General features: G+C 31.0%; 1 long non-coding RNA gene across 1 annotated transcript; it reads right to left on the minus strand.

Annotated features, from left to right (window-relative positions):
• Positions 1 to 967: 967 nt before the first annotated feature.
• LOC128170786 (uncharacterized) lies at positions 968 to 2,764 on the minus strand. Its single transcript, XR_008241900.1, has 3 exons — positions 2,682 to 2,764; positions 2,502 to 2,598; positions 968 to 1,167 (listed from the first exon to the last, which is right to left on the minus strand). It is a non-coding gene; the product is annotated as an uncharacterized LOC128170786 (long non-coding RNA).
• Between the last annotated feature and the right edge of the window lie 11,035 nt (positions 2,765 to 13,799).

The raw sequence follows: 13,799 nt of genomic DNA on the forward strand, positions 1-13,799 counted from the left end.
GCACGGAACGAAAAGGTACTAAAGAGTACATATTGTATGGTATATAATAGTGTGTCAGATGAACATGCATGCTAGCTGTATAGTGTAATATTTCTAATTAATAGCAGAGAGGAAATATTATAAGTACTGAACAATGTTTGTAAATCTAGCGTTTTAACTAGGTGTTTTAGATATCAATCATATACATGAGTGGAACAGTTATTATCGTCGGTGTGTGTCATCTGTAAAATTTAACATAAATTTTCCACACCAACCCAATACAAGTCGTTATTGTTATAAAAAGCGAGGTGAAACGATTGAAACTCATGTAACATAGGTGGAAAATAGTCCAGCTGACGAACTGCTAATAACCCCCCCCCCCCTTCCCACCACCCCCCCCCCCCCCCACACACACACACACTTAAGAAACCAAACATCTTACATTTCTTTAGGTCTGTTTCTGTCAGTTAATGTAAGAAGATCGAAAACAATACAGCTATATAAGACATGACAAGCCCATTTACGTACATTCCCGTTACAAACTACAGAGTCTGCCATGTTGGTTATCTACTGGAAGAATCCATTCGACAGTGTGTGCCTCGTCATCGTTCTTGCACGTCAGAAGGCCTCGGATATCAGGCTTCGATAAATCAGCACCAGCTGTGTTATTTATTTAATATGTATCAATGGGTTTTTTTCACGCGGACAAGCTTGTTTGCAACGACTTATTTTTTAAATAGCCTATATCAATATATTGACATTTGCAAGCTCATGTAAACCATCAATTTTCTGTTTCATTCATTCAGAGAAATATATGTTACTGGGTTTTATTTTTTAATTAAAAAAAAATTCAACAGAGTAAAATTTCATATTTTTTTTTAATTAAAAAACACCTTGTGGAAAGCTATTAAAATGTCATAGTTTGTTAATAGCAAATTGACCGATATCACATCAACGTATTACATCTCAAAAAGTATACAAGAGAAACTTCTTTTAATACACTGTTTATTGCATTATGGTTAGGTAATACAGTAATTACAGGATCAGACATGCACTTTTATTCACCGCATATTTTGTCAGCAAGTGAAGACACCACCCCTGTAGCAGCTGATGCGAGAAGCGGACTCCCAGCTAAACTGGTAACACCAGTTGTTACACCACCAATTAAAAATCGGCAAAGAAAGTTGGCTGAAAAAAAAACCAAGGACTGTTAGTTATAATTTTGTGTTTAGAAAATGCATTTTAAGATAGTTAGGTATTTTTCCGTTCAAGTTATAAGAAGTCAAGACGAAGGCTTTTATGCTAAATAACTATCCAGTTGTTTGTTTATTGGGGTTACAACTTTTTTGCAAATACTGAGTTTAAATGAAACGGGTTTTTTGTCGCTCTCTCTTCTATTTTTGGTATCCATACTTATTTTTTAGCAAATAATATTGGTAAAACGTTTGTGGTCAAACGATTAATACAAAATATCGAATATAAAGTTTAATCTCAATAAACAAAATGTAAACGATTATAAAAATGATGATAATAAACTTATTCTTAACTATCAAACAACACAAAAAGAAAACAAAATACTTTACAATGTAAAACCTTTTTATGTTTCACAAAGAACGATATTGTTTTGTTAAATCCATCTATATATATATATATATATATATATATATGTTGGACACAAACTTTTCAAATCTATTTAAAAAATAAATCTCCTTTTTTATCAATACAAAATATGGAATTTTCCGAAGAATTAAGGAGTAAAGATTCAAAATAATACATTATTAGTTTTTCTCACTTTGTGAAATTTTAAATGAAGGAAAAGATATCAACTCTCCTCTTGATCATAATTTATACATTAAAGATTGTTATATATGTTAGATGATTTTGCATTCACATACATTGACCTTATAATCAAAGGCATGTTAATCGGGATATTCCAAGAAATAGGTTTGATTAACACTGATGTCGATAAAACGTTTTATCAACTAAACCAACCATGTTCTCGTAAAATTATTTCCACATGCATGTGTCACTCAATATTTCCAATATTATGGGACATCCAGAAACATACTCATATCGAAATGCTTTTATATTTTATACACGTTTCTCTGGGGGATCATTAGATAAACAATCTTTTAAACTATTTGATTAATGTTATTTCAATGTTAAGAAACAGATCAATGTCTATTTTCAAAACTTATACAGAAAAACTTAAAAAAATATGAGTATAAAAAATAAAATGACAATTACAAATGTTCTAAACAAAAAGACAAAGGTAGACACAATGTCTATTTTAATCTAGACATAAGCTATTTGATTTTAGGTTCGATCGATTTCCAATGTGTTTCGCTTTTATCGTAACTTTGCAAAATTGAAAGAAAATTATTAAATTACGTATATTTCAGATCTACTATCTGCAACCAACTTATTGACATGACCCCTACAGCGGAGAAACAGAACACAAGCGTTGCTTATTATTATGGGGGGGGGAGGGGAAGAAACGAATCATCTTTATTGAAACTTACCTTCTGCTGCGTTCGCCAATAGAAGCAGTCCGAGTATAATATATACACAGATGCTGTTGTTTAGAGTCATATTTTTATCTATTGGATTCTCAACAATCTGAAAGAAATGCAAACAAAGGTAATAATGAAGATATACTTGTAATTTGCCAGGCAATGTGGATTTTAGAATACACAGTTTACCTTGCATGTCAGCTTGTAGTCATAAAGAAAGATGATCGTTTTATATCTATTATGCAGCTTTATATATTGAGGGTGAATACGTGGGGCACCTTGATTGGATAGAACCCGGTAAATGTGTTTCTTGTTTCATTTTGAATACCAAGAAAATAAAATTAAATAGCTCACCGACATTAATGATAAAATTTTGGTTCATTAAAATCTATTTTTAAATGTTCTGAATATAAAGAAGAACAAAATACAGCATACTTATTCGTGATCATGTACACGTTCTCACGAAAAGGATATTTAACTTTCCTTATATAGGTCATTTGAATTTATGTAAGTTAAAGTTCATTTTCGAAATACAAAACATTTTCTTGTAGAGATATTCCCCTACTAAAATGAAACCATTGTATTCATTATTTAACATTGCATTGATATTAATATTCTCAAACAATGAAACCCATTAAACTTATTTATTAAATTGTATTTCCGGCAATGCACCTGTCCAATGCGCTTTAATTCAAACAAAATCTTTGCAAACTATAAATTATCACACGTTATGCATGACTTGTTTGATTTTTTTTTTTTGATTTTTTTTAGTGAGTGCCTTATTTTAAGCCGAATATGGTTTTCCAAAGTATAAAAATAGAACTATGTATACGTATCCCCTAGTCCCATACATATACAGTACCACCTTAGAGCATTTCGTACATATTTGGTAGGTGATAATGTTCCAAAAGAAAAATCCTATTTAAAAGGAAATATATAATTATTTTGAATTATAACAATATATTAATGCTTTTAAAAAACAAAACAAAAAACACAAAAAAAGATAATAAAAATAAATGGTATATCTTCAAAGGGGCATGGTCACGATTTAGGTCGATCATTATTTTTCCGATTTTAATGTTTATAATGCTTTAGTAAGGCAACCAACATTTAAGTATCATTTGTTGAGTTTAGAGCGAGTTACAGAGCTAACAATTCTTTGCTATGTAAACAAACCTTGTGTTTACATTTTGAATGTTGACGGGGAATTCCAGTTTTAGACCATAAATGTTTACATCACGAAGAGTTGTGAGCCCTGTATCTTGCTCGTACATGTAACTTTACGACCGACTTTCAAATTTCCCCTAATCATTAGAAATACATTCCTATGGTATTGAAAATAATAAAGATAGTAAAATTGAATTTGACCAAAATCATGACCATGCCCCTTGAAAGGTATCTTCTAAATATCACATTCTTTTTTTGTTTAGGAAGACAGGAAAGGCAAATACGTCTATATGACGTCTGAAATACGTCTAATTCAGCGTTTGTTAGCAGTTATTGATATTTTCTTAACATCGAATGACAAAAATCTTCTTAATAATACATTCTATTTTTTAAAGAGCAGGGAAAACAAATACCTCTAAATGTGTTACAGAACAAACATTAATTAAGTTTGTTAACAGTGATTAATATTTTTTTAACATTGAATGGCAGTAAGTGATATAAAGTTTAAACGTAGACTTAACTAAAACATCTATTCTTGCTATGCTTTGTTTTCGTCTGATATGCATTAAAAAAATTTAGTTTATATAAAGATAAAGGTGAAAGTGTAAATGCATTTAGATGAATGATGGAACAAATTCATCCAAAAGTACTGCATCTTTAAAATGAAATGTAAATTTTGATGAGATAAAAATTCAACAGATTTTAAATATCACTATAACAAGAGCTCCTAACACAGCGAGTTTGTTTCATTTAAATGATTTCTCTCGTCTGTCGCATGGTTTGAGCCCTACACTGCTTACAAACTTTCTTTAAATCCTAATTGATTTTTCACCGATGTTGATTTTGAAATGATTTTGAAATGGCTGAGGTTTTCAGAAAATGTACTGGAAAATTAAATTGCCCTTAAAAGAACAGCTGATCAATTTTTAGAGCCACTGTCATGGCATTTTTTCGGAAATGTAACCAGGGAATTAAAAAATACGGACTTTCCAATGCATTGTTATATGAACAAATTAAACGGATTTAAACAGAATGACACAGCTCATCTTTCTGTAAGACGGGTAGTAAACAAGTAATTTTTTATATATTTCTAAATATTGCTAACATTTGATTAAACGTTTCACTTTTTTTCCAATATAATTGGTAGATACCGCATACAAGAAGAGAATATGAACACCATATTATTTTAAATCCGCAGAGAGAGAGAGAGAGAGAGAGAGAGAGAAAAGAGAGAAAGAGAGATGCAACAATGTATAAACCATACTTTCGGGATTCAAGTGAAATAAATAATAAAGTTACATCAAAATTCATGTGACGATAAAACTAGAACAGGTTTTAAATCTCGTTATTCGAGTGCTATTGACACAATTGGTACTCTAAGTATGCGCTGCACGTGTAGGTTGCTTTGTGCCAACAATACAGTTTATATTATTTCAAATATGTGTGTGTGTGTGTGTGTGTGTGTGTGTGTGTGTGTGGATTTTATATGTTAGTAAATGTCCTAAATGTCACTTTGTATGACACTTAGTGTGGTCCCCTGAATTGACAGTTATGTGATATGTGTTGATAATTCTGTCGAATAGAAGTCATATACAAATATAAATATCGCAACGGCATACCCTTATTTTAGTTAAAAATGAAAATGATTAAACTCTAATTATTTAGTAGATTCTGAAAAGTGCTGCATTTGTATACAGTTCATCTTTTATTAGAAAAACTAGAACTGTCCTAATGGGACTAATACCCCCGCAGGGCAAATTTCAAATGGAACAAATAATTGAATTGAATATAAAGTTTGGGACTCTAATTAGAGTCTTGACGGATGCAAATAGTTGTTTCAAATTTTCCTCACTTTCTCATATGACACAATGGAACTCCATATCAGAAAATTGATTCCATAAAACTATGATTTTCTTTGATGAGCTTGTTAAACTTAAAAAAACTCCCACAACATTACCATAATTACCATTCTATGTAAAAATGTGTAAAAAAGGAAAATTTAATGTTACAAACAATTTTAAACTTGCCAAAACACTACAATCATATCAGTGATTTTAAATTTCATTTAAATTATGCCCAATAGGGTCACTTAATCAATTTACCTGATTAATAAATTTAAACAACTTCTAAAAATAGTTTCACTTTTTTATTAATAATGATATTATTTATTTCCTTATAATGATAGAAACTTTTGGTTTACATGAAACAGTTTTAGAATAGCCCCAAAACCATCATCCATTTTACAGAATATGAATTTGCTCTAAACACATCCTCCATCTGAAACATGGCTCAGATAATGGCTCCCTTGGGACAAATGAATTCAGCCACACCTGTCTTTGATGTTCTTATTAGTTCCTAAGAATTTATCATTGACAAACAAAAACATTGCATTGTCAGTTGATAGAATACTTATAAAAATATTTTGTTTTATTAATTAAGACATAAAGATCAAAAACCTCCATCTGGATGTATTTATATAAATATATTTTAGAGTGTTTTAATACTATTAATCAATTAATAAAATCTGTAAGGATTACCTCCCTTACTTTTCAACATTAGTGAACAATATATAGAATAAGGAAAATGAAAACTGTCATTTAATCATTTAATCTTGTCTGATCTTAAAAAAAACTGCAGTTGCACATCTGCAGATGGTGTTCAACATATGTACAAATTTCAAACTGTTCCACTCAGTAAAATGTTTTTTTATAGGGGGACAAAGTAGCGTCTACAGACAGATGGACAAACAGACAGACGGACAGGGTGAAACCAATATACCCCCTAAATTTCGTTTGTCGGGGTATAAATATCAAGGAAATGAACTCTGGTTGAAATTTATATGACCCTTTTTTAATATTATGCGTATTTAATAACTCTTTCTTTAGATTTCGGCAAAGCTGCAGCAATTTTTAATGAATTAAGCATCCCTAGATTTATGTTCAAAAGATCGCTATGATCTAGTAAGTGCATGTCCTTGTAAAAAGCGAATTTGAGTAGGCCTTCCTATGACAAACACATCAAACTTGTACATTAAACACTCTCGAAAAAAATAAGCGCTTTAGAATAATTACATCCTGGATCTAAACAATCATAATACATACGATTTATTTGTATGAAAATTGAAGACTTTTCTCGTTTATTTATGAATTGCATTTCACCATGTTAAAAAACTGATAGATCCGCCTCTGTCTACATAAAGTGTGTCAAAATTCACAGTATGAAGTCAGTTGTTTTTATTCAACGTTGTTGGACGTATTTGACTACACAATTACATGCTTAGGTAATTTAAATTGTAATTTAATCGCAATTTATTATATTTTTTTTAGCATTTTTGATGTGAGCTTAAAAGCAGAAGATAAAACAGTCTTAGAAAACAGGAATGAATATTCAAGCACGAAGCATCGTTTTTAAAAATGTGTTGACAGCTTCATTCAAACATCTTGACACGCAATTAAAAAAGAATAAATTCTCAATTTTATGAAAGAAAACCCTTATTGTAACTTCATGCTACATATATTACTATGCGGCCAATACCGTTTTTCGGTTCTACTATAGGACACGGCCATTTTGTGTCACTCATGTTTTATAAAGTTATTGGGTTTAAGGATTCAAAATTTATTCGTTAAATTATCATAGACAAAGACAGTTGAAAATGTATATGCCTTGACACCCCCCCCCCCCTCCTTCAATATATCATATATCTACCGTTCAAATGTGACTAATCTATTTTTAAATCAGGATTACACACGTACATAGTAAACATACCTTTTACTTCAAAACTCTTGCTCCCTCTTGCTTAATATAATCAGTATTTCATTTTCATCATTTATGTATGTAAATGCTGATGCATAGAACATAAGTTCTTTTTTTAAAATAAAAATCTTGATATTACTTCCTCCAATCGTCTGTACTGTTTTGGAGAAGGCAAATTTCAAACTTTAAACATACCTGACGTCCAGGCGATGTAGTACATGTAGGATAAGATTATAAGTTATCCAGGTCCAATCAAGGGTGTACGGTGATTTACCCCTGAGGCCGCGGCCTCAGGGTGTATGGAATACAACCTGGGGTAAATCACCGTACACCCTTGATTGTAACCCCAGGTTGTATTCCTCAGTGTGTATGGAATACAACCTGGGGTAAATTATCGTACACCCTTGATTATACCTGGATAACGAAATTATTTCCTATGTTAAAAAAACTTTAAAACAATGTTTTACTAGTGCTTTGCAACTTGAAAATTAATAGCGAGCGCAGCTCGCCGGCGCGCAGCGCCGGCGCGAAGCGAGCTCTACCGGCAAGGCGTGTGTGAATAGAAAATTCGGACTAGTTGCACATTCATTCAACGGATTTTTTTGGCGTCAGTAAATCGGACCAGTAATGCATCGTTTTAATCGTCCCAGTAGTTCCCTGTAATCATGGCAATTTTTATCACTTCACACTCTCACGAGAATCAGCAAGACAAATTTAGACAGTAAAAACAATAACGATGTAAGCGACATACAGTCAATGTTACCTCTAAAGTTCACCTCAATACACTTTCAATCAAAAATAAACGTGTGACGTCACAAACGTTTACACATTGATCCGATATATTTTTTCGGAGTCAGTAAATTTTGACCCACAATTCATAGTACCAATGGTTTCCAACCTCACGTTCCAACATCACGTTCTCCCGAGAATCAAAGTAAAACCTTTGAAAAGCTTATAAGATGTGTAATTTTAAGAACATCATGCTTTTTAAGTAAATAAAACAGTATACTTCGCATACTTTTATTTCTATGGGGAGTTTTAAAGAGTAAGACGACACTTAACCAACGTCAGCTTTGACGTCACAATAAGCACTGATAAGGGGGAAATTACTCTAATTGAAGTTATTGTAAATCTGCTGAAAAGACCAAAATCCTCTTAAAATCTTGCAAAGGCTAAGATAAAGAACAGCTGACGAATAAGGACATTTCTTCAGATACAGGAAACGGTTGTAAATTGCACTAATTTGGATGAATGCTCACAAATATTTTATTCACTATAATTAGGGTAATTTCCTGAAACGTAACGTTATACGTAGCAGCGCCTTTTTTTTAAAGGGGGTGGGTGGGTGGATGGCAGCCTCATCCAAAAAATCTTTGCAAGCAAAAAGAAAAATAAATCATGAAAATTCTAATCCTTCAGCTCTTTAGCAGTTCAATGGTTTCTTTATTTTCACTTCCATTTATTACATGCGGGGGAGGGGGGGGACAACATCATGTTCTTTTAACATGATAAGCAAATATTTTTAAGCGTAAATTAAATATACAATTAAACATTAATTACTTTTTTTTTAAGTGGAGGGGCAAATCCATGGTAAGTCGATTTTCTATGTATAAATTGACAAAAATGAAAAAAATTTTAGCATGGGGGGAGCTCTATGATGAGTCAAGTTTTATATGTAAGTTTAAGAAAAAATGTCTACTGCAAAAAAAAGGGGGGAAATCAATCAATCAATCATAATCACAATCACTTTAAAAGAGGAGATGCAGTGCAATGAATATTTATATATTAAAATCTTTATTATTTAACAACATTGTATCTGAGATTAAAATATTGTTCTACATATAAATAAATAAATTATAACAAATCTTATAAATTATGAATAATGAAAATTTACTGAAATATAGGTATGTTTTATTTATTGGCATTCAAATTTCACGTTGTTAATTTTATTTTATTAATTTATTATAATTCATTGTTTGATCACATGATGTGCTCGCCCCAACGGTCGCACCGTAAAACATATTATTAATTGAAATTGACTCGAAAAACATTTATTTATACCAATACGATATATTGCGAAAGAAGGATTTTGACAAATATTTTATTCATCTACATCAATAAATGTTACATTATTTTGTGCAAAGATTTATAGATTCACTTGTAAAGGTGACAATAATTACATCGTGACGTCAAATTTCATTTACACCCGATTTGTTAGAAAATCAAATTTCGTGTTACAAACTACACAGGAAATGAATTCTTTTATTCCTCCAAATTAAAGAAGAGCATTATGAAATTAAATTAAAAGTTTATGTAGAGTTGATAACAAAACTTAAAAGTGAACAATGTGTATATTTATATATATTAAAGCTTTGTAAAAAAAAAAAAACAATTATTTTGTTGCTAGTAAGTTAAATTTATATATTGAATATAGGTAGGTGAGTATAGTGTGTGCATGTAAAGAGGGCACATTCGTTGATTATCCGCATATTTTGTCAACATATGAAGACATCATCCCCGTTGCAGTCGGTGCTAGGCCCGGAATTCCTGTCATACTCGTTACACCAGCTGTTAAACCATAAACGACAAAATTGCAAAGGAACCCGGCTGAAAGAAAACAAACAACAGCTTAAAAATAATAAAATTATTTATTGTCGGTTTTTTTCTTTTAAATCAGAATGTTAAGGGCAAAATTGATATAAATAGCGTTATTGAAATTATACTTGCATTCAGGATTTCTATAAATACATGTAGTCATTTTACATGCACTGAAATGCTCCAAGTGACAAAAAAACAAAAAAACCAAAGGGTCAGTAACTACGATATTTCCAAAAAAATTGATTGACAGTTTGTTAGTTAAACATTGTATTGACTTTACTGCATAGGTTTTTGTAAACTTAATATGATCGGCATATTGTTTCTTTTACTGTATCATCAGATATCCGAAAACTCATTTTTACACCGATTTGTTTACATTTCAAGAACGTCTCTCCTGTTGATCTTGAAGGGACATAGACACAATTTATTATGTATTTTGATGTAGTAAATAGTTTCGTAATATGCTATTTGAATGATTCACCAAAACTGGAATGTAAGAATTCAAGTTATAAGAGAGACTCGTGACAAACAAGATAATCTGATTCATAAAATGTTATATACAGAAAAAAAACATTTGATTGAAACTTCAGCCCAAAAAAATATGTACAAAAAACCAAGAAAAGCTTTGCTTACAAAACAAAGAATATAAAACTCAGTATCTTGTTTGTAACTCAATATCTGACAAAAAAAATTTTAGCAAGCCATTGCAAATGACCATATTCACCATTTCAAACACTAAAAACTGAAGAAAAAACTAAAATATTTGAGCTCAAATAGTGTCTAAGTCCCTTTAATCTTGAACACCGCTCGTAAAAGGCACCGTCACACAGGTACCTTATATATAAACCATTAATACTACTATCACCTATCCATTTTTACATTCGAGCTATTTCAAATGCTGTTCGCCTTTTGACAAAACATTGCAAATTAGATACAGTATATTGCAGATTTTTTCCTTGCAAATCACTTTTAGGATTTATTCTTATGACGAGCAAAGCACAAAAAATTTGTTCGCCGTTTAAAGGAAAATGCCCCGAAATAAAACACTTTTATTTAAACTGACCTTCTGCTGCGTTCGTCAAAACGAGCAGTCCAATTATAATCAATACACATATGCTGTTCTTCAGAGCCATGTTTTGATTTTATTCTTTTAATTTTCAGCAACCTAGAATTAGAAATGAAAAACAATTTAAAAAAATTGTTTTTTGAGCCAATCTGGATTTTATGAAACAAAATTTACCTTGCATGGACGCGTTTATCCTTATCATGAAGAAAGAATGTCATTGTATATGCGTAAAGCGACTTTATATAATGAGTATGAACACGTGGGACAGCTTGATTGGTTAGAATTCGTTGACTATGTTTCTTGTTTTTCTTTCAATACCCAGAGAAGTAGTCTATTAAACAGCTTAACGATGGCAGTGGTGGAATTTTGGTTCATTGAAATCTATTTTTAAATGTTCTGCATGCCAAGTAAGACAAAATAAAATTAACAAGAGGACTATGGGATTTACTTTTCCATGCATAGGTCATGTAAATCAGTCAAACTTAATTTATATTTGTTTCTTGTAATTATCAAATGTGTTCAGGTGCAATTGACAGTATGGGTACTCTAAGTATGCTCTGCACAGGTCAATAGTTTTCCCCTGTGTTGGTTGTTTTGTGTCAAAATTACTGATTATCTTATAAATAGCAATACATAAATAGATACGGTTTTCCAAGTCTTATATTTGGATTTTTGCTTCTGAAATTTATTTTTTCGAAACCTACATTATTTTCGAAGATATATTGAAGAATACATAATGCCAATCGATCTGGTATTTTTGAAATCTAGCTTAAAAAATCAAAACATGTTTCCAAAATTACCAATACCAATGAATCCATAGAAAGAAAAGAAACTATTGTGAACCACTCTGTATAAATAAAGGGCATTATTATTATTATTATTTTTAATATTATTGTAAGAAGTAGTAGTAGTAGTATAATTGACACTTTTGTTTAAATATTCAACAAACTGACATCATTCACATAAAAAAGACACAAGTTCACGTATGTATCACGTTTATACACGATCCTGTGGTTACAATTTTATTTACGTACAAGCTAAGGATAAACCATATGCAATTGTGTTATATCACATACTAATTATTTACTTATATAATCTCTATAATCTAACACCTATACAAAGAAAACGACAATCGAGTAAATGAAAAAGAGGTAAAATCAGTTCTTACTTACATTGCTTGAAACAAATACAATGTAAATCGTTCAAATCTGTCAATTAGATCCTATTCCTTTCCACCTAAAAGTAAACCAATTTATTTGAGAGAACGACTTTAACGGAAAGCAATCTTTTATGCAGCTTATTTAGTAACCATATGGCTTCAATCGATTTCATCGATGTCATCACTATTTTCTTAAATAAGGTTTGATAAACTTCAATTAGTTATCTTCCCAGGCGCACGTACTATCAGAATATTAATAATTAAACAACTCTATCGTATGTGTGAATATCGTTTAGGTGAATAGTAAATGCAGGTTCTTTTGTAGAATATCCACATTTGTTGATAATGATACAATACTTCTTACAGGGCTCTGGCTCTTTTGTCAGAATTCAAACAGTGCTGTTTGTCAGCTTTTGTAAATATTTTATTATTAGTGTTATGGTAGTGACGGACCACTTTCGGCAGAAGAAAATCTGTTGTACTCATTTAAGCAATTATGCTTGTATGTTAGTGATCTAAGTAGCTTTTCGGTCATTTTAATGAACCAGAGAGACAATGTTTGTCTCGTACATACAATGCATTTAAATGATTCTCGTCTTTCGGTTGGTTTTTGTCCTAAACTGCTTATAACGTTTCTTTAAATACCACGATATAAATTGATCCCTTAGCGATGTTTACTTTTATAAAGCTGCGGTTTTCAGAAAATATACTGGATAATATAATTTCGGCAGAAGAAAATCTGCTGTACTCATTTAAGCAATTACGCTTGTATGTTAGTGATCTAAGTAGCTTTTCGGTCATTTTAATGAATCAGAGTGTCAATTTTTGGTCTAGTAAGTTTCGTTTTGGCACCGCTTTTCTCTCATCCCAGCCCTACAATAACTGAATAATTGTTTTTGTTTTTTTTCAAATCAAATAAAAATACAGAACATCGATAATTTGGTATATGTTCACCAAACGCACTCAAAACTGTTATATTATTGTTTTAACGTTTTGAAAAAGATATTTTTTCATATTCCGATGCAAGTATCCCACTAATTATTTCACACAACGAATGTATTAAAATTATATTATATAACTATTATTGAAAGCGTAAATGTATTAAGATGAACGAGATAACAAATTCTTTAAATCGTACCGCATATTTCATATGAAATGTAAACCTTGACTATCAAAACCTACGACAGTATTAAAATATCACTAATGTGTTATTAACACAGCAGGTTTGTCTCGTACATACAATGCATTTAAATTATTCTCGTCTGTCGGTTGGTTGTGTCCTAAACTGCTTATAACGTTTCTTTAAATACCACGATATAAATTGATCCCTTAGCGATGTTTACTTTTATTAAGCTGCGGTTTTCAGAAAATATACTGGAGAATTATTAACGGTCGAACCGATCGTTTAAAGAACATTTAGTTGATTAATGGAACAAATGTTAGAGCATTTTCGGAAAGCAATTAAAAAATATATTTTACGGTTTTCCCAATGCTCTATTGTATAACAAATAAGAAAACAGAAATAAACAGAATATCACATCATTCATTCAAAGTTGATAGTTAA

The sequence above is a fragment of the Crassostrea angulata genome, chromosome 2, assembly GCF_025612915.1.
Source record: "Crassostrea angulata isolate pt1a10 chromosome 2, ASM2561291v2, whole genome shotgun sequence".
NCBI lineage: Eukaryota > Metazoa > Mollusca > Bivalvia > Ostreida > Ostreidae > Magallana > Magallana angulata.